This window comes from Macrobrachium rosenbergii, chromosome 40 (assembly GCF_040412425.1).
Source record: "Macrobrachium rosenbergii isolate ZJJX-2024 chromosome 40, ASM4041242v1, whole genome shotgun sequence".
Lineage (NCBI taxonomy): Eukaryota > Metazoa > Arthropoda > Malacostraca > Decapoda > Palaemonidae > Macrobrachium > Macrobrachium rosenbergii.
The window spans coordinates 28,165,699-28,187,786 of record NC_089780.1 but is presented as its reverse complement, the minus strand read 5'-3'; the positions used below and the strand labels follow the sequence as shown (position 1 = coordinate 28,187,786).

The 22,088-nt window shown below is 42.3% G+C and overlaps 2 long non-coding RNA genes across 3 annotated transcripts in view; one reads left to right on the top strand and one right to left on the bottom strand.

Annotated features, from left to right (window-relative positions):
* Positions 1 to 22,088, top strand: part of LOC136826297 (uncharacterized) — a 55,244-nt gene that overhangs the window by 21,500 nt on the left and 11,656 nt on the right. The gene's annotated exons all lie outside the window — the stretch shown is intronic.
* Positions 20,421 to 22,088, bottom strand: part of LOC136826296 (uncharacterized) — a 236,496-nt gene continuing 234,828 nt past the window's right edge. For both annotated transcript variants that reach the window (XR_010849584.1, XR_010849583.1), the window contains exon 5: positions 20,421 to 22,073. This is a non-coding gene — a long non-coding RNA (uncharacterized lncRNA). The remainder of the gene's footprint in view (positions 22,074 to 22,088) is intronic.

Genomic DNA, 22,088 nt, shown 5'->3' with positions numbered 1-22,088 from the left:
TTAATGAAACTCTTGCAAACTATCTCAAAATATTGTTTTTAAAGTTTTTTAAACATTCGCTGAGTACAACAATAGTAAAACATCTGTAGTAAATTTAAAGTTTTCCTTGATGTGCAAACTAGTAGTATGGTTTACCAGTATATTAGTATCTTAATTAACTCACTAAGCTGGACCAGTACTTGAAATTTTAGTACATTCCATTTGCAATACACTGAAGTTGAAATACAATAATATGATTTATGTAATGGAAACTATAAACACAATTATATTTGTTTTCACCATGAACTAATAACCAACATAATTATATAGTATTTAGGTTGCAAAATGTTACATATAATGAATTAAACATAAAAAGCAACTTAAAATAATACATAAATGTACTTTAAAAAATTACCATATGAGCAATGCACAGATATTCTTTTAGTATATTAAGGCTCATCATCCTCAGAGGAGTCAGTTACATATACAGTCCTACTACATTTTTCTAATTGTCCTAGACAAAGGCACCCTACAGAACAGGGAACATCAGCTTTTGCACAAGAACATCCCCTCAAACACTTGGATTTTTTACACTGGATTTTTTACACATGCAATGTACAAATGACTTTATATCAGGTTTTGCTGGCATAGACATTGTGATAGGAATTAGGATTCCATTTTGAAGCTTCCATCCAAAATCACAAGGTGAGGGGAGTGCTAAATTAATGGCACTAGCATTCTTGCTTGCCTGCTTATACAAAGTTAACTGGTACAAGGCACGCAATACATGAAAATGAAATGCATTCTCGGTTGAAGTACTCTCAGATCAGACTTTGTTGATGCAAATATGTGCTGGCAAGTGTGTTTAAACATGTTATACCAGTGTCGTTGTGTCCATAAAGTGCAATGAAATACTTTCTTGCATCATTGTATGTAGCATCCAGTTTTCCTGTATGCTGAGTTGCATCATAAGTGTCTAAATGTTGCAGTTGCCCCAACAGATTCAATCCCACCTTTGCAGCCCTACGTTTACCTCGCCTATATGGATAACTCACTGTATCACATCCACTGAGGATGTATGTGCTGAGTAGAGTAGCTGTCATCTCCTTTGGATTTCGTTCATATTTTTCACTCAACGATTTGACAAGGTTGTGCACAGGGAAAAATTTATTTGCTCCCTGAATCCAAAGTTCCTTTAATCCTCAAATCGACAGAAGTGGTACATACATAACATTGTAATGTCAGTGTCTGTTGCGTATACAACTGCACGTTCATATTTAAGATGATCCACACAGTAGGCAATATGTGCGATAAGCCTTGTGTCTGCTTCCTCGTGTTCAGCACAAGAGAGGCTCAGCAGATCAGTAGTAGACTGCTTTGAAATGGCAACTGTATGTCCGCTGTCCTCATGATCCATTCCACCTAAATGAAAGTAACATCATCTGGAAGTTCTGCTGAACTCTCACATAATGAGCAATAGAGAAAAGTGAAGGAGATTTGCCTTGTTCTTTGGGTTTGCCATTAACTGTTTCCATTCTGGGATATCAAGATTGCTGGATACACAAAATTCCTTTGAGTTCTCTGTCTGGCCTCTCCTTTTTCCTCTCATAAGTCTTCACACTGTGATCACTGTCAGTGTCATACCTATCACCAACTATATTAATACATGAACAACTGGTTGGCTTCATTTGGAGAATACGTTGGAGATAGGATTTGAAGAGTTCACCAAATGTTTTTGCACATGAATGCTGAAATCTGTTGACAAACGACATCATGTCTATGAGATACACTGTCTGTAAAGGTGAATCTGGCAGTGTTGGTTGTGAAATATCTTCTTCAAATCCTGCCTCTAACATTAGACTTGTTAAAAGTTTGACTTACAACCTTTGCGCATTGAATATCCTGCTGCAAGTGTGCAATTTTACATCAAAGAGTGACAGAGGATAAGCAGTCCATTCATGACTAAAGGCTTTTTCTTGTTTCATCATCTGCATTTTGAGCAAAGCACAATGCTCTGGTAACTGAGCTCTCATCTTTATATATGTCAACAAGGCTTTGAGTTTTAGACTTTAATTTTTTTATGCCTGATGCAAATGTCACCATATGTGGAGCTTCTAATTTGAGACCTGTATGTTCTGGTTTTACTCAATGCTTGGTTCCCTTTTGTTGTTCGTTAGCTTCTATCAATGTTGTGGATGGACATTTTTGTCCAGTAGCAACATTGATGAGGTCTGTTTGATTTGTGCAAGAAAAAGGATTGATCATTTTCTCAGTAATAACATTTCTGACTTTCTCTACAAGTTTTATATCCTGCATGGCCTGGCTGTGTGAATCGCCGTGATGGGCAGAATTGGACTGACCCATCTCAGCCATTGCTTTAATGCTTTCAGTGAAACCTTTGTCATGAATGGAGCTGCCTTTACATACTTTTCTCTGGATGCTGGTGCCTGAGAAATTCCCTTGAACAAAGAGGTTTTCCCTTCACTATTATAAGTTTGTTCAAGGGCCATGTCCGTCCAAACACCATTAAATTTACCTCCCACACAATGCACCGTGAAATGGCCCTTCATGAAGTTTGCATGAGAGTTTTCAGGATGTTTTTGTGGGAGCTCTTCCATGTCTTTTAAATATAAAGGAAGGCAAACCATGTACTTTGTGTGTTTTGCTGAAACAGTGTATGGTAACATCTTCCTTACTGAACTGAGATGTTTCATCCAATCTCCCGCCCTTTCAGCATGAATGTATTCTTTTAGTATACATACCATATCAATGTACATGCACCAATATTTGCCAGTAACAGTCATACTGTCTTTGAAATTATTCCATACGGTTGTAAGTGAAAACAGCTGTGCTTTGATTTGTTCACAGAGTAATTTAGAGTTTTGTGAATCATGTATCTTCAAATTGTTAAGAAGCATATGGAAAGAGTTGTACAAATCAATGTTTTCTGGATATATTTCTGCTCTCATCCATTCTTCAAAAGCCTCCCATAGTAGTCCAATCATGCTTTCACTTATTATTGAGTGGTATCTTACCATTTTATAATAATCTTTCCCTGCAATCACTTTATTTGCAGTTCCTCCTTGACACACTCCACTTTCAACAAGAAGTTCCTCAATGCCACCACCTTTCATAAAGAATCCAATGGTTCCCATAAAGTTTTCTGCTATGTGGAATCCACCCAGTCGCACCACCAGATTGGCATACAGCTCAGGATGTCTAGTTGTGATACCTGTAAGAAAAAAGACTTCAATGTGCTACACAGTATCTTTCTTAGTCTCATATTTTTTCTTGAAATTACATGGCTCAATTATCATGTTTTCATATTATTGATATATTAAAAACCCCGTAGTAGAGATGCGCCAAGAGTTGTTGACTCTTTTCCCAGTAATATTCATTTAAAAATTTTTCATGTATAGCTCCTCACACTATATGTCTGAAACTAAGTACAGTAATCAAGTCATTACTTATTTGTGCTAAATTATTCCTAGTACATACCTTTGACAATGTCATAGATGGCTTGATCAGCTGTGACTACAGTGCTTTTTTGTCCCAGTTTGTTTGATAGTGACACAAAGTAATCCAGATGCCTGTACAACTCTAGGATCTGTTGGTGACTGCGGAAATAGAGGTCCATATCCAATGACTGTAGAGTGCTTTGTTGTTTCGATAGTTTCTCATTGAACTGATTCCATGCTGTTGTTCTTGCCATATCACTATCATTCTCCTCCTTCATGTACTGCAACTCGCATTACTGCCCACGTTTTTAATCATTTTCTATCAAGCTTGAAATACACTCCTCCAGACTACTCAAAGGCACATTCTCTAAAGATCTTGCTTTTCGCCTATCTTTTATGCTGATACAACTTTCTGATACCATAAAGGTTGCAGGTTCTTCAATAGTTTTTCGTCTTGTTTTTTTCAGTGAAACAGATGCAACAGATGTTTCATCCCCTCTACATACTGATAAATGATATGGCTTGTTGCATGCAGTGTTGAGCCATCTGGTGTATTTTCATGGAAATCTAGATTGTCAGAATGCATATTGGGTAAATCGACTGGAAACAATTCCAGATGGGATAAAGTGTCCATATTCTATAGACTGCTGATCAACATGTTGAGCCTCTGCAGTAATGAACCTTTGGGTATTGTCATAACTGACTGTATGTCCGAACCTATTCATGATGTTAACCATGGTTTTGCTACCAGTTTGTTTCAAAATATGTATTGCCAGGCCCACCTGCTTTGGCATAGGCAGATTTGTAGTTTGAAACATGAGATCTTGTGCAATGTTCAGAACCTTGTGGTGTTGTTTATCTGGCAAAGCACCCTACCACATGGATCTATATCTGCACCAGTATTTGTAATTATCCATGCTAGGTGATTATAAAGATCATCTGGGATACTGTCAGAAGCAGAATCATAAAAATATCTCTAATCCAGGAGAATCTTCAACATTATCTACAGTTTATCGATGAGCTTTCTCCTACATCAGTTCTTTTTCTGTATAGCTGTGATTTTGCTCTTTCTTTCATCACAGACCTCAGATGTTTTGACAAACCAAAGAAGTCAGTCTGAGTACTTAAAGACTGGTTGATATCACTGTCACTTTCATCAGATTCTACTTGTATTTCGGAATCATTTAATTCATGTTGCAAGCTAGCCACTAGGGGAGCACATCTCTGACACTGTAATCTTTGATGAACAGACCAAACTTGCCTTTCCTCTTTGAGGCACTATCTGATGTCACTCCCGAAGTGATCAGCCAGACGTTTTTTGAAACCTGTCTGTTCTATATAAATCTGCATTGCCTGCTTTATTTTCTTGAAGGAGTTCCCTGTATCTGTTTCAGTTGAGTAATAAAAAAACCAGATCGCTCCTTTAATAAGGGTTTTGTAATTTCAGACACTAGTTGAGAGAAAGCATCATCATGAACACGATAAATAGAAACTGAGGTTTGTGTTGGTCTCCTGTTCATGAAATGATTCATACATGACTTATGATACCGAAAATCTGAAGCAATCATATCTATTGACTCTTCTGTATGACCTTGAATCTTGACTAGATTATCTTCATCTTTTAATTTCTTAGCTTTCTGGTGTATAGCATTTTGCCTTTTCTTTGTGGCTACAAGGATAAGCCGCCATTCTCCCTTTGAATCTCTTTTTTTTATTGCAAATAAAGCAACATGCCTTGAAGTTGACTGAAGACCTTTTGCATAAATCAACAGAGAGAGCAACAGAACTAGTTTCAGGGTTGTTTTCCTCAACTCTGGACTTCTTTACAGCATGCTCTGATACATATTTCTTGTGAGTATAGTTGCTGTCATGTTCTTTGACACACAGGTTTCATGGCTAGAAACATTGTTATCATCCATCATAACTGACCAAAGCCTGTCATAAACTTCATCTTGACGCATTTCCACTGCATATTTGAAGGCACCAAACCCCCTTTTCGTTAAGCTGTTTAGGTCACTGTTTGTGGCACTGCTTTGACAGATCACACACTTTGTAAAGTCAGTATCCTGGCATGAGGATCTTTTTGTTGTTGAAAACAGGTTCCATGTTAGTAACTTATCTAAATTTTTCACCTGGAAGAAAATAAAATAGTATGTTAATTGTTAATACGATATTTGATGCAAGATCTGATAAAAACATTGTAAAAATTCAAGTTTTATATCGTTTGTTTAATATATCCATTGCTACTTATCCGTTGGTACTCTTCGTAAAACGTAAATATACAACAAATAGATTAATATTTTGTACTCTTTAATTAATTATTAGCATTTCAGTACACAATACACATCTTTCCAGTTGCAACACTATAGTGCTTGAAACTGGAGCCAGTATTATAATACATGGGAGCAGAAAACTCTACGGATAATTCAGCGAATATCATCAGAGCCATACACCACTGCAGTCAAATAGATGTTGACCTACTTTTGCAATAGAATTTTGAAAGCCAACATTGGTTTTCATGTGCTGGAATGTGTCCTCTATAACCCTGAGGGGTCAAAATTTTTATATCAGAGGCTGTAAGGTTAGACCTGTTTTTTGCAAGCTAGAGATGTCTGGAATCCATCGCATATGGGCTCCTTGGCCAAAGGCAATCTACATTTCCTGAAGACCTAGTTTCTGGAAAGATGGCAGTACAGATATTGCAATGACTAGCACATCTGTGTCATTAGCCATGCTGATTGTAGACTTGCTCCCGTCAGTCGTTGCATCCCTAGCGTGAACAAACATTCATTCAACTGTCAGCTTCTTCGTGACAACATGGGGACACAGCATCCGGAGACTTCACTGTGTTGCTAATGGCATCCTCTCCTTTTGTGACAATGACTGTGGTTGTTGTTTCTGCTTCACACATCTTTTTGGCCAGGAAGTGAAACAGTTCAGTCTTGTTGCTGGGGTCACGAAGGAAGCTTTGCCAGTTTCCTGGTGTCTTGCTTGTTCCTGTCACTCTTCTTCTGATTCCTTTTTCCCTTTTTGACCTCGTCTCTGATTGGGGGTTTTGGTGATGTATGCTGGTCGAATATTGGTGTATGCTTCTGGAAGTTCTGGAACTTTTTTAACCTTCATTTTTGACTCTCTATCTGGTTTGAGTGGTGTGGTCGCAGTTGGATTATGATCTATGTTGTAATCTGGGGAACAGATTACTCCATCTTCCACATACTGTGCAACAACTGCTTCTCCTAACTGTGCTGAGATTTCTAGGACTTGGTAATATGATATACAACAAGAGACCAGGGCCCAGACGAACCAAGTCCGGGTCAACCTGCTTAGGCTGCAATGACCTCTCCAATTGCGTATAGAAACGCTTCTGATGAGGCAGAGGAGGGAGAAGCAGCTTGTCTGAGCGGTTCGATTGTAGTGAATTGTCATGCCCAGACACAAGACCATTCACTTGATCAAGAACCCCCTCGACAAGCGTGGACCATTGCAGCCCCACCAAAGCCTTGGGTTCCTTCTTGGGTCCCCAAAAGGATTCGAGGTGCGAAGGACAATCCACAGAAGAGGCCATGGTCCCTTCGCCGATGTTGAGGCACATACACCCCCGAGGTAGAACTCTGGGGAGACAACTTGCCGGAGTTCTTCCTGTCCGACTCGTGCTGCCTGGGAGGAGCCCAGGGGGTAGAGGGGACAGGCGAGTAGGATCGGGCGCTCCCACTGGTCTTGCTGGCAGAACCAACAGGAGCAGCGGGCTGGGAGTGGTCACCAATCCGTGGTGGTGGTGGCAAACCAGGCCAAGGAGAACACTTTCGCCTTGGCAAAGCATTCTCCCGAGGAAAGTGGAGTAGCTCATGCAAGCCGAGCTGTGCACTCGGCTCCCTTGAGCCATGCTGGCCACGCGAATGTGGCCGGGGACTGGAAGGAGTCGAGTGCACAGCTGGCTGGCAAGAACTTGCGCTGTCCTCTGGACTCGCCCCGGTCTTCTTCAAGGCCGAGACCTCTTGGGAAGCCTGAGCAAGAGGCCTCTTCTCTACCTCACCAGGTGTCCGGACGGACCCGAGGGACCAGCGCACCTTCCCGGGAACCTGGCTTGGCACTTAGGGGGAGTGCAAACCAAGGTCTGCAATCCCTCGGCTCCCAATACGACTGGCCTGGGGGTCAGTGTTTCGGTTCCCTGGTCTGTGGACCAGGAAGAGCCAACAAGAGATCCCACTGCCTTCCCTGTGGGGGGGGGGGAAGGCAGGCTTCTTCTTATTTGGCTGGCAAGCCTTGGAAGAAGAAGAGATAGCAGACGACGACGACACCTTCCTAGGTCACTTCTTCTTCGTCATCTTCCTCAGGATGGCGGTCAGGTCCCCCATCCACGAGGGAGCAGCAGAAGACACAGGTGCAGCCAGGGGGGTCAGGGAAGTGGGCGCAACCCAGGTAGTGGATATGGTACTCAGGCCAGCAGCTACCGGGGCAGGTGGAGCAGCGCGGGAACCAGTAAAGCCAGTAGACAATGTGAAGGTTGAAGGTATGGGTGGTGCATGAGGATCCAGGCCAGGCCAAGAGTCAGGGTAGCCAGAAGCCGGAGTGGGAGTCAGCATCTGTAAGGGGCCAGGCAGGGATAATGAGGCCAGGAAACCAGGAGGCAGCAGCACGGAATGGAGCATGGCGAGAGCGACTGACACCTGGGTGCCCAGGCGTGAGGCCACCGTCACAGGCAGCTTCCCGAATGATGACATGGTGACGGTTTGTGGTAGTGGATGTGGTGCCTGTGTGGGTTGTCACCGGAGCGCCTGACAGATGGGATACCAGACCCTCCAGTGACGGAATACCAGGCAGACCCAGGTGCAGCCAGGCAGAGGTGAGGCCAGATAGCTGGCTATCAAGAGATGCTTCCACCGCCAAGCCTGAGGAAAGAGTCGAGTCAAAAACGTAAGCTTCTACTCGCTCTGGGGGAAAAAATTCGCCCCCGGAGCCAGGAGAAGCCCTAGAGAGGATGTCCTGAATGTCACCCTCAGCCTTCCACACCTGACAAAACAAATGAGGAAGGGGAGGGGGAGTCTTCACCCGAGGGGGAGGCAGCAAGAAGGGGAAGCTTGCTGGGAGGGAGAAACGATCCCGACGGGTCAGCCACCACAGGGGTCGTCAGGGGCGTGTTACCCTCAGACGACGCCTTGGCGGGCTTCCTACGGTATTGTCTCCTACCCTCAAACTTCACCCACTGCTCAGCAGACCAGGAACAACACTGCACAAGGAGAAGCGCGTGGACACACACGTCCTCTACAGGTGGGGCAGAGGGCGTGTGGGTCCATATCCACGCTAGAGCGAAAGGTGTTACATTTCTTTCCTCCCACCCCAAGAAACACGCTGGGGGAAGGAGGGCTTACAAGATTTATCCACATTCACGACAAAGAACAAACAAGAAAGATCCCACCAGGAAAAACAGCTCAAAGGCAGTCAGGGAAGAGAGCGAGAAACACACTGCAGCGCACAACGGCTGAAAGCAAATTGGAATGTTTACATCCAGGCAGGCAGCACCCTTGCTTCCCAGACAGTAGTTAACTGCCTAACCACCTTGTTCGAAAATTCACCAGCCATTTCCAGCTGCGCTGAAAGTAATTTCCAATGTAGAGGACCGACAATTTGTATACAGTAAACCCTCCGAATTCGCGTTCTCACGATTCGCAGACTCACAGATTTCTCTTTGGAACGTATATACCAATTATTTACGGAAAATTCGCCAATTTGCGGTATTTTTTCACTGACAGATATTCACTAAATACTGTATTTTCATCTCATTTTCATGACTAAATGCACTTTTTGTGATAAAACTGTTAAAATACTCAGGTAATGCTCAAGTTACGATAATTCACCTTACGATATTTCGATTTTGCAATGGGGTAAGCAATTAATACCGATACCACAATATTATGTGTAAAATATTTTAAAATTTCGCGCGGGCGCAGGCAACAGCGTAATCAGGCAGTAAGAGAGACCAATTACAATAGACAACTTTTCTCCCATCTCTTTACCGCATCTTCTAGTTAAAAAAGTAGAAGAGAATGATAAAAGTATTGTTAGTAACATTATACTCTTGCGTAAATGTGTACAGCCATAAACAACCGACCAAGAAACTGTTTTGCTTATAACCGAATCAGATAACAAAAGCCTTTTACCTGGTATTTCAACCATCGTACGGTAATAAACAATTACCATACATTATGGCACAATTGACGTTAAGTACTAGAATAGCAAGATCAGCAAGGAAATATACTGCTAAATTTAAGCTGCAAGTTGTAGCTGAAGCTGAGAAAACAATGTTCAGGCTGCTAATGACTATACTGTAAATTATCATGCATCGGCAACATGGATTAAACTCAATCGTAAGTAATATGGGAGAGAAAGTAAATCAAAACTACTGTGAAAATAGTTGAACAGAAAATCATAAATTTTTTACAAAAAACAGAATCTTGAATTTTTTACACAAATGACTATCGTCATCTACTAACGAAAATAGATGAATTAATTTCACAATGAAATATATTTTACCTATATTTCGACTTAAAAACTCTTCGTATAATGAAAAATAACCTTGTCCCATATAAATAAAGTATCTAGAGATATATTTACACTAACTAGAAGCAAGAAAAGCGCTCAGAACTGAGTTAAATGCGGCGAAATAAACGCCTTGTAAACATTTCTAAACCAAAACGTTGATCGCCATGATCGCAATTTATAATACAAAAGCAATATAAGAATATATACAATATTATTGGATAAAGTGAATTAAGGCATAACATTTTAAAAGATCCATAGAAAAGATGCATATTTGTTATGTTGACATTTGTATAATACAATATGTGAATACAGTAGGGGAGAGTATAATGTAGGCTACGCTTCCGTGTATGTATATAATGTAGGCTATGCTACCGTGTATGTAAACAATATACCATAGTGTAGGCTAAGCTAATTCTTGTTTGTTATTCAATTTCTCTTTGTATTGAATTATCATAAGTCACTTTGCATGAACCTCCAGAATTAGCTGATATTAATAATAACCATACCTTGTATGTAAAAAGTATATGTTATAGTGTAGGCAAAGCTACCATATATGTATACAGTACATTGCACCAAATACCCTATTGTAGGCTAGGCTATGTTCAAGATACGTTTTGGCATTTCTTACATTTTTTCTAACAAACGATTTTTTTTTTTTTTTTTTTTTTTTTTTTTTTTTTTTTTTTTTTTTTTTTTTTTACCTAACCCCATCGTAAGTAAGCTAATACCTGTATAAGCATTTTTAGTTTGTTTTGAGTGTGTTTGAACTATCAAAATAGGCAGTTCTGAGTGTTTTAAGAAGGGTTTTAGCTATTCACGGGTTTTAGCTATTCGCGGGGGAGAGGTGTGGTATGCATCCCCTGCGAGTATGGGGGTTGACTATATTGTCGGAGCAGTTAAGTTTTTGATGTTTGTGAGGTCTCTGTAGCTTATTGGTCTCATACCTAATTATTTTGTTTCTGTACCTTGTAGTTAAAGTACGTTGCAATGCTGTATTTTTCCCTTTACGGAATACAATTTTGCATTCAACTAATTGAAAACATATTGAAATATCACATTCACTCATTTGATTGATATTTCATAAATTTGTTTGATTAATTTATAACCAAAAGTGTTTTCTGAGGTTGGTCATAAACACTTGTATTGATTTTAATAAGTTTATCTGAATTTTTTTTTATGTCAGCATTCTGCCATGCATGAACTATAGCCAGTTAAGATTTTGATATGCTTGGTCCATAGTCTACGCTGTTTGATATTCAGGTGATGTTTTCCTTGCATAATGATGACAGGTGTTTGGGGGTACTATGGTTCTTTCATTTTGAATTTGCTACAAGTCTAGTGTAAGAGGTTAGCATAGGGTATGGTGAATTACAAACTGTGGTTTTCTATGGAAAATTTTCTTCGCTGAAGTGATGGAAGCGTACTCATGAAGTATTTTGTGTCTGCTCTGCACACTTTGGTTTTATGGTTTGCTTGCATTCTGTAATGATGTGGAAATAGAAATATTTTTTGCAATTACTGCAAACATAGCCCATTGTATTTAAGTGGCTTTTACTTGCACTCGACTAAGAGTGATGTTTGAATATAAATTTGTGTGTCTCATCTCCTATGAATATTATGCATTTTCACCAAACCAAAGAAATTTTTAGAATGTGTATTCATTATCAAGTGCGTAATTTATCATTTTATAAGATTTTCTTAGAATTGTATAGTCAGATTTTTTAGTCAGACTGTAAGTAGTAAACAAGACTAAAACTTAATGTAAAATCTGCATATTAGAATAAAAAAAGGAAAAGAGAAAATTAAAATCATTCAAGGGCGTAGTAACTGTTTAATAGCATTAATATATAGATGTTTGTTACTATACTTGGTTTTTTCCATCTGTCCACCAGCCTGTGGTGCTCGCGCTTGGTAACACTGCATCCCGGGCTCTAAATAGTTACGCTATTTGTAAATTTTAGGTAAATAAAAGGATATCTGGGTGTACAGTTGCAACTGAAGTGTTTTAATGATTTACTGTATGCAAATTACACCGTTAATATTCGAAATAGGATTATTGTTGAATGCAAGCTGCCTTTTCTAGGTGGCGAATGGAACAGCCAGACGCAGTGTCGAGAAAATTGCTTCTCTCGCTGTTCACTACAGCAACAATAATGTATTAATAATAATTTCACTACATAAAATCATTATTATAAAATAATTATTATTTTATTATCATTATTTATCATTATTATAAATTATTATTTCTGGATCGGGGTCCCGTGTCACCCGGTGAAAAAGTCCATTCAGCACTTATTTCTAGGTAATTCCGTTGCTAGATACCAGAGAAAAGCTAAATGTAAAGCTGGGGTTACTACCCCCAGACCGAGCTCCAAGAAATGGAGTCGTGTATGGTAAAGGGTGAGATTGTCACAATCACGGGACCCTGCCCTATAAAGATTCCCAATGTCAAAAGTCCCAACGAGAGGTGCCGATACAAGCCCATGCACTACTCGCGGACTGTACACAAGGCAATACTAGCCGCGTTCCATTTTAGCACGCGATTTCGTTCACACGTAATTTCGTTGTGCTCCTTATTTTGTGCGTTTGTTGCGCTATTATGGCATCCTTTTTTATGGCATCCTCTTTCTTCAAAATCTTGAGTACCAGTGTTTTGTTGTTTTTAGGCAATTGAGGCTCCTTATTTTCCTTTAGTTTAATAATTAAAGGAATTTATAACGCCTGTCTCGATCTCCTCTCTCTGCGTCTCTTGACCTCTTGGTCTTGGGTCAGCATGTTTGTTTTGTGTAATTTATTAGTAATTTTTCTTGTTTGGGATATATTCCCAATTTGTGATTCCTGTTTAAGTGGGTTTGATTATTTTTATGTTTGTTCTGTGCCCATTTATTACGAGAAGTGTAGTTTGGCGTTTAGGCTACGAGCTTCCCCCTTGGGCCTATTCGATTATTGTCATGGCTTTATTATGCCTTAATTTTGTCCCTCACTTCTCTTAGCTTCTAGGAATCTTATTTTCATTAGTATTGTTACGTTTTTTGCTTTGTTTTTGCAATTTAGTAAATTTTGTGAATTTTGTGTTCCCTTGCTGGTCAAGTGCAGTCCTGCTGTTTAGGCTACGTGGTTCCCCCTCGGGCCTATTCGCTTATTATTATGGCTTTATTTTGCCTTAATTTAGACTCTCACTTCTCTAAGCTTATAGGAACATGATTTTCATTAGTACATTTAAGATTATTCTCTTTACGTTTGACCTTGTGCTCGGATGCTTTTGAATTTTGTTGATTATTTTGGATATTTTCATAACTGGAGGTTGGCCATTTCCCTTCACGTTCATGTCGTGTTGGGACTGCCTATCCTCCTACATGTATCTTTTAGTAATTTTCTGTTATGTTATATATTTATTATATATTTATTTTGGGTTGGTTAGTTAGCCTTTATCCCTCTCCTAGGCTTCCTTCCTTTGCATCGCCTCAGTTAGGTTAGCCTAGGGTTAGGCTATAGCCTTTTTTCCCTTCGGGGAAAAAACGTTGGGGAGGGGGCGATCTCGATCTGTACGTATGAGTTTTATGTCTGGTGCTTCCCTTTGTTTGGTTTTGGCTTGGGTATATAGCCTACGTCCACCCTCTCCCTGTTTCGGCTTTTCACTTAGGCTGATGTTCATGATAGGTTAAGCTGGAATAGCGAGGGTTTACCTCCGTAGCCTATCCTAGTTCAATCCTTCTTTGGGTTGCTTACCAACTATATTTTATTGTATCGAGAAACCCCTTCTTCCCCATTCCAATCCCTTTGCTCTCTCTCTCCCCTTGGTTCGTTTTCAAGGTTTGTTAACTTACCAAGGCTTGAGAGCATTTTATCCTTATTTTGTGCTGTAGCCTATATCCCCTCCCTCTGCATTGATTGGTTTGTCCCTTGGTGTTGAGTGTCTAACCTTATCGGTTGGCACCCCACCTGGACCTAGAGGTGACCGGGAGTGCTCTCCCCACTCCTGTTCACACTCCATTTACCTTTCTTTGCTCTCCTGGCCGTAGAGGTTTTTGCCCTTCCTCCCCTTTTCTCTCGCTCTTGTCGTGCAACACAGCTCACATAGCGAGGGAACGTATGAGGATCTCTGGGCGCCCGGGGAGTGCTGTCCCACCCCTGGTCGCTACTTTGGGTTACAAACCTCCTGGCCTATCCTTCCCTCCCCTTCCTTTTACATCGACTGTTTCCCTTCGTGGTGCCAGTCTGCACCTCGCTGTTGGGATCTCATACGAGGCCAGTTAGCGTTTTCCACCTAACTACTGTCTTCTGTTTTATTTACTTTCGGCGTTCCCCCTCCATTTTGCTAACTACCTGTTCGGTGTTTCATTATCTTGTTGGGCGCTCTCCTTGCTTACCGCTCTGGCGGTTATAGTGTTTAGCGGTCGGTGTTTATCCCCCCCACCGCTATCACTGAGTGCGCCCACTTCCGAACAGTTCATAACCTTCCCACTATATTTGTATCCGTCACATATATTTAAACATGGTCGCTCCGGAATGTTTCCGTTGACTCTGTTTTTGTGTCTATGAGATTTGAACTGTTAGTCCGGTTTTCTCTCCGGTTTACTCCGGGAGTTTTCATGGTCTGACTAGGCTAAAGTCGCTGCTACGGTACTCTGCTCCGGCATCCGTTCCAGCATACTCATATCTCATACGCTTTCAGCTGGTTTTGTTTAGTGCAGGAATGCTCCGCTATCCTGCAACAAGCCAGCGGTCACGGAGTCTGTAGTTCCCATTCCGGTGCGCGGTTTGTGTCAGAGAATTAATAGTTTGGCACCCGGATGGTTGTGATGTACGCTATGCTCTCTCTGAGCAGGCTACTTGTTGAATCCGTAGGTTTCATATACACCTATCGGTTTTACCTCCGCCAAACTCCGCCTCATATGGCTTATTAATAGTCGCTCCTTCGGTGTTTGAGCTCTCTCCGGGCAAGATTCTTGATGAATCGGTAGGTTTCGTATACACCTATCGGTTTTCCTCCACCAAACTCCGTCTCATGTAACTTATTAATAGTTGCTCCTCCGGTGTTTGGGGTCCTAATTTTCCCCCCTCCTGGAGGCCGGCCGCAAGTCTCGTAACTCTTCGCTTCACGCCCTCTAGTCCGGGTCAGCAGCTTCCGGGCGATTTTCGTGAGGCGGGAAATTCCTATGTCCTTTCGGTGGACATTTGTAATGTTCCTTTCCCCGGCGCCCAGATCTCAACGTCAGTTGCTGAAGAAGTTGCTGCCCCTTTGACTACCGGGGTCCAAGAGATGACCCGGTCTTCTTAAAATAAATTAGCTATTTTCGGAGGGTTTACTAAAGACGTTGCGGCCTTCAGTCTCGTTCCCGAACCTGTGAACATCGTCCCGGAGCGATAAGTAGGTGCGGGAATAAGTGAGAAACCTTTTCCGCTTAGCTCGGGAATAAGTGAGACGAACTTTTTTAATTGAGACAAGCTCTCTTCCTTCTTTTGCTTTTTTCCTTTCGGGGATTCGTTTGATCCTCATCCCTTTTGGACGGTTCCTGGTCTACCGTCCCTAAGGTGAAATCAGTCAAAGAAAGACCTTTTTAAAACCCAGAAGACCCGCTCTGGGGCCCCCTCGAGGACGTCACGGATATCTAGTCTGGTGCCGTCTACGAGTTAGGCCTCGTCTTCTGGAAAGGGACACGGCCCAAGCAGGGTAAGGCGGTTACCCCCTCCTTCCTTTGTTGCAGACTCTTTTACGGGTCTCCTTATAAGGAGCTCGACATGAGGGTCATTGACAACTATCAAAACTATCTAATCAACTATCTGCCTCATGGGTCCGTGCTTTCCCTTTCCCAGGAGTTTAAATCCCAAAGGAATTAATCTCAGGATTCATTAACAGCGGATCACCTGCAAAATCCTGCTCCGTTCCGGAACTCTACTCTGTTCCGGACACCTCCACCCCTTTTCCCCTTTGGTCTGGGGAACCTTTGGCGCCTAACCCTCTATGCTTCCCAGCATGAAGGTACCCGTCTATCAAGAGTGTGGGCACACGGAGGTTGGCGGAATTGCATTTCTTCCCTTCCGGTCTGGTATCCCCTTATCCGGGTTTTGCCAAACTGGCAGAAGAGCATGGTATCTATCTGACAAGATCCCTAAGGAAACCCTCATCTTCCCTAGGGACTGGGCACAGTCGTCTCTGTTGAGAATTGTAACGGAGTGGCAGGCGGAGAATTTCAAGCTCACGCCAGCTAAAGGGGTCTTTACTGTGTTCTCTTTGAGAGACCTGCTTCTACCCCTTGTGCTCCGAATGTAGCCCCTCTTATTAACAGGCTTATTTCGGAAGTAAACCACTGACACATCTCCGGGAGGCAGATCCCACAGATACGTTCACAGTGATCCTTCTAACCACGGAATACGCTTCTAATTTATTCAGCGTACAGCTCCCTAAGCTTCCGGAGTTGATTCCTGGAAGCTGAAACAAGGTGTAAGGACAGGCTTGCCAGGTCCTGGAACTCTTTGACTTTAACGGAAACAATGTCTGTGGTATATAATGGTGGTTCATTGTTTCGGGTCCTGATAAAATCCCTCTTGTCAGGTTTTCTGCAGGACCTGTTTAATTTCATCACAGTCTGGATGGACAGCTGAAAACATCTTTCGGCAGCCACGTTACGCCTTGAGCCGAAAAGGCTTATGAACAGTTTCACCTGGGGAATTAATCTTTTCCCCAGGTGGGCGTTGTTACGGTCTGTCCGGGGCTACTAATGTTAATCAGAGCCTCCGTTCTCGTTGGGGTCTACCCTACAAGCGGAAACAATCTGAACTTGCCGGGCCCTATCCCAAGTCCGGCAAAAAGTTCATGTAGTTCAAGCGCCCCCCTGCTCAGGCAGTGGTGCAGGCTCTTCAGGTTCCTGCCCCTGGACATCCGTCAGCCTCTCACTCCCAGCCTCCACCTCGATGTGTGCTGGTTCAGCCATCACATCAGCCCCTAGTGGCTCCCCCATATGTCTCCGCCTCCCCTATGTCTTCGCCGGGGTTTTCATTGCTTCATACGAAAACCCAAGGAAAGAATTTTCACTAGGCATTCTGCCAGAGGCACTGAACCTCGGGGTTATCACAGGGGCAGGGAAGCATCCTGCTCCTCTCCAAGTGGTATTTCTCAGGTGGGCGGGAGGCTGTACCGCTTTCGGGGCCAGTGGAACTTCAGTCCCTGGGCCTAGAGTATAGTTATCAAAGGCCTGGGGTGGAGCTGGACTGTTTGTCCCCTCCCCAATCCGGTTCTGTCAGCCCTCCGGCCAGGGATCTGGAAGTTTTTGTGAAAGGTCTGTTAAGGAAACTGGCATTAAGAATGGCACTTGTCAGGCAGACTTTTTCAGTCTGCCAAAGAAGTTCCCTTCCACTGGAAAATATTTCCAGACTTGTCCCGTTTATATTCCTCATTCAATGCGACAAGTCTCGGTTGCTTACAGTCTTGTAGGTTCGGATCCTACTGCACCGTGGAGCCGTAACCACCTCTATAGACCTTTCCGACACTTCCTATCACGTCTTAGTTGCAGGAAGGTTCTCTTCCTTCTTGGGATTCAGGCTCGGGAACAGGGTTCCCCTTCAGGATCATGCCCTCCTCAATGCAGCCCCAGAATCTTTGCCAGTTTGAACGATACCGTAGTTCAACAGCTCCGGTATTAGAAGGTTATGCTAGCTGCATATCTAGTCGCCTGGCTCATTTAGGCATCCAGCGTCGAGAATTGCCGGCCGGTCATTATAATCGGTTTTCTAGAGTCTCTGGGCTTTCAAGTACACAGGAAGGGATACCGCCTGATTCCGGAGGGTAGCCTTCAGTGGTTGTGAATCCAGTGGAAGTGGAAAGAGATAGCAAGGGCAACCACGCATTTCATCAACACAAGCGTACCTCTCGCCGTGCCCAAGAATAGGTCTTGGGCTCTCTTCAGTTTGCTTCAGTGACGGTTCTCCTTCTGAAGTCAAAGCTGGAGTTTATAAACGGGGTATAGCGGAGTCAGGGACGTGTCTCCCTGATTCCTCCTATTTGAACAAGGGCCTCCGACCTTGTGCAACAGTCAAGAGCTTATCGAAGTCAGTTCCTCTTCAGCTTCCCCCTCCGGCCTCAGTATTCCACACCATCACCTCTCTGAGCGGGTGGGATGGATATCTTTGGCTCCATGATGTACATGGAACTTAGTCGGCCACGTGTTCCGGCAGTTCCATATCAATGCTTTGGGGGCTGTGGCAGTCTTCCTGCCCTTGGGAAACTTCTTCCTCCCAGGAGGATTCATTTATGGCTGGTTCTGAACAAAACAGCAGTAGTGCGCCATGTAAACAAGTGGTTTTGGGCTCGAATTGAATCAATTCAGGTTATGGTTCATTCTTCTCCATAACCAACAGACACAAGTGGCATCTGTCTGCCACCCTTCTCGTAGGGGTCCAAAAGGTCACTACTTTTTCCCTATCCAGGGCCTCCCCTGGTGTCGGAATAGTCCTTAGACGGATCGTCATTCAGGTAGTTTTGTGATCTATTTCCGGACCTGGAGTAGGTCTGTTTGCAACCCAATTCAGCCACAAACTATCTTGTTGTGTGGCCCCCCAACCTGGACCCTCTAGCTCTCTCCACGGACACAGTGTCATTAGGTTTGAACGGGTGGAAGTTAGTTTATCTGCTCCCCGGTGAACCTGTTATTCAAGTCCTTCACAAGTTCAGAACATTCAAAGTAGGTCTAGTAACTCCCAACGGGCTGGAAGCCAGCTGGTTTCCACTCCTTCTGGGGTTGAAACCTTCGTGCTCCAGTTCTACGCCCAAACTGCCAAGTGGTATAAGCTCAGCCTGTGTCAGCCTCCTCAAAGTTCTGGTACCCTGGCTTTGTGGTTTTTGTGAAATTTACAGTTTAGGAAGAAACTGGTATTGGTCCTGTTATTACTGTCTTCCTAGAATCAGACAAGGGATTCTACTCTGCTGCAGTATGGTTCTGCAGTTAAGTAACTAGCACTCTTCACATAGTTTTTGAAGCTACAGTAATGATGCAGCCGCATCGGCCCCGAGGAAATTGTTTTGTTTAAATCAGGCTCACAGGCCCTTAACTTTCAACCCTAAGGCCTGTGTTCGTCTGAGACCAGTACTCCGTCCACATTCAGTTTCCTGGTCTTTGAGTAATGTATCAGAGTTAGCTTCGGTAACCAACAATCATCTTGTTCTTACCTTTCCTTGTTGGGGAAGACCCTAATTTTAATCAGCTTAGCTTCTAGTGCTAGTATTCCTGTACTGTCTGCCCTGTCTAGCGGAACCAACCATTTTGGTTTCCCCCATCAGGGGTAGTGTTGCGAATTCCTCACCCTAACTTTCTAGCTAAAGTTGAAGGTCCTCATTTTCGGTGGTCACCTTGGAAAGTACTCCCCTTTCACAAGGTCTGTCTCTGTGCCCAGTTTATTCCCTACAGGCTTATTTAGACAGGACCTCACAATTTTGTCAGGCCCTCTCTTTATTAGAAAAAAAAAAAAAACTGTCATTGTGTCTGCTATTAGGCAGCAAGTTTTATATTTTCTTAATACAAGCCTTTTCAGGGTCAATTCAATGCTCATGATATTAGACCAGTGGCCACTTACATTATTTTCATTACATGAATTTCGAGGACCTTACCAAATGTTCAGGGTGGAATTCTCCCCTAGTTTTCAACGTCTCTATTTGAAATCTTTAGCAGCTCTTAAATTCCCTAGGTGGCGGCAAGAACGTTGTCCCTGATTCTTGGTCACTTTCCCTTCACTGCCTAAGTTATTCCCTTACAAGCAGTTCATTGTCTTTAATACTATAAGAATGATATTTATTTCTCTGTTATTATTTCACCAGACACGGGAATCCAGAAAAAGATTTTGACAAAGGAAAAATCTATTTCTGGGAGGCCCCCGTGTCACCCGGTGACCCACCCCTGTTTTTCATTCTCTCCCTCCCATGGTAAACATCATTCTAGAGGGGTGGGTGCTAACATGGAATGCGGCTAGTGTTGCCTTGTGTACAGTCCATGAGTAGTGCATGGGCTTGTATCGGCACCTCTCTCGTTGGGACTTTTGACATTGGGAATCTTTATAGGGCAGGGTCCTGTGATTGTGACAATCTCACCCTTTACCATACACGACTCCATTTCTTGAGCTCGCTCTGGGGTAGTAACCCCAGCTTTACATTTAGCTTTTCTCTGGTATCTAGCAACGGAATTACCTAGAAATAAGTGCTGAATGGACTTTTTCACCGGGTGACACGGGCCCCTCCCCAGAAACAGATTTTTCCTTTGTCAAAATCCTTTTATTATTGTTGTCTAGCTAAGAAAATTACCCTAATGAACTGATGAATTAATTAAGGTTTTCATCTTTTTCTTAACCATAATTAAATTGTTATTTTATTGTTATCCCCCTCCCCTCTCTCTCTCTCATGCACATGCATAAGAAGTTTATCTCAATATGAAGAGGAATAGAAAATTTAAAATATAAAATGTTGTTTATTTAAAAAAATAAAAATAAGCTTGTACATCAAAAGTAATCATTCATACTTTCATGATACCCCAAAAAAATGTTCATAGGGTGATTGTTCTATAAATTATCTCATAGATTAAAATTTATTATGATGTCCTATTACATTCTTTCCTGCCTACTATATATATTACTGTTTATACTGTATAACCAAACAACCAATCCCATGCAGCCTATGAAAAACTTGCTTTATCCCTTTTATCACACACATGTTTTCTCTCTCTCTCTCTCTCTCTCTCTCATATATTACAACATTCATTCATTCTCTTCCTCAGTACTTTCATCTTATTGTAATGATAATAAAGTTTTCAATTAAATGTTCAACTGCTCTGTCATTTTTTCTATATTCTTCTTCTATCTTCATGGTGTGATGTATGCATTTTTTCCATTATTCAGAACTTAAATTGTTAATTGCCTCCCTCGTAATGTCTTCAACAATTTTCATATTTTGGTTTGCATTTGAGTTGTTCCTCTTCACTTTTGCCTTTACCTGAAGCCATATGAGCTCAATGGGGCTGAACAGACAGTGGTAAGGTGGAAGCCGTAGCACTTTGTGTCCACGATGATTAGCTAACTCAACTATTTCGTACTGCTGTTTTTGCTGGTATCTCTTACAGAGTTGGAGTAGTTCACTTTTCCTCAAGAGAAGGATCACATGGGACTTCATTATTTTGCATCCATTCAGTTATTTGATTTTTTCTATTGCTGGTACGGTGCAGTGTCCATAATAATCAGTGAATTTGGAGGAATATTTGGAAGCAGTTGATTTTCAAATCATTCCGTAAATCGTTAATGGTCCATTGAGTCGTGATAATCTCCTTTAGCGCCATTTTTTGGACCTGAACAAAAGCAAAGCACCTGGAACAAACCCCTTTTGACTTCCTGCATGAACTATTATAAATCTGGCTCCTTGTCCTGATTTTAATTTTGGTCCAGGTGAGCCCTCTTTATCTGTCCAGCACCTTTCAACACACATTCTGGTTGACCCATGTTTCATCCAAGTATATTTCCACTCAGGGGTCACAACTGTCTATTTTTCTTCATCTCCCTTAGGTACTTTTGACGAGCAGCCACTATGTCAGCCCTCTCCATCAGGATTTTTGGCTTCTTTCCACTTTCTTGTACTTAAAACCCATCAGTCTCACTAACTTGTATAAAGAGGAGCAGGATCCTTTAAAAGCAACAGGAGGTTTCTTCACCACGACTAATAATTTCTCCAAAGTTGGCAGTTCTCCGCGCTCATAAAAGGCCAGCAACTCCCTGCAAATGGAATCTTTATCAAAGTCGTCCACTTGACCCAGGACAGTGAGAGGTCGTGCAGTTGCAGGTGGTGATGCTATTACTCCATCTGGTGATGCATTCATTTCTGCCTTTATTCGTCTGATAGTACACACACACACCACAGTTGCTACTGCAGTCTTCTTTATGATGTCTATAGCTGTCATACAGGAACCTTCTTTAACAAAAAAGTCGTGGACATTCATGATGATGTTGCGTGCTTGACTGCTGTATTTATGTGGAGATGTTCTGGGGGTTTTCCTTTTAGGAGAGGCAGTGAGTGAGTAGTTCGTCGAAATCATCATCAGCATCAACTTCATCTGGCCCACATTCCTGAAATATATGTAT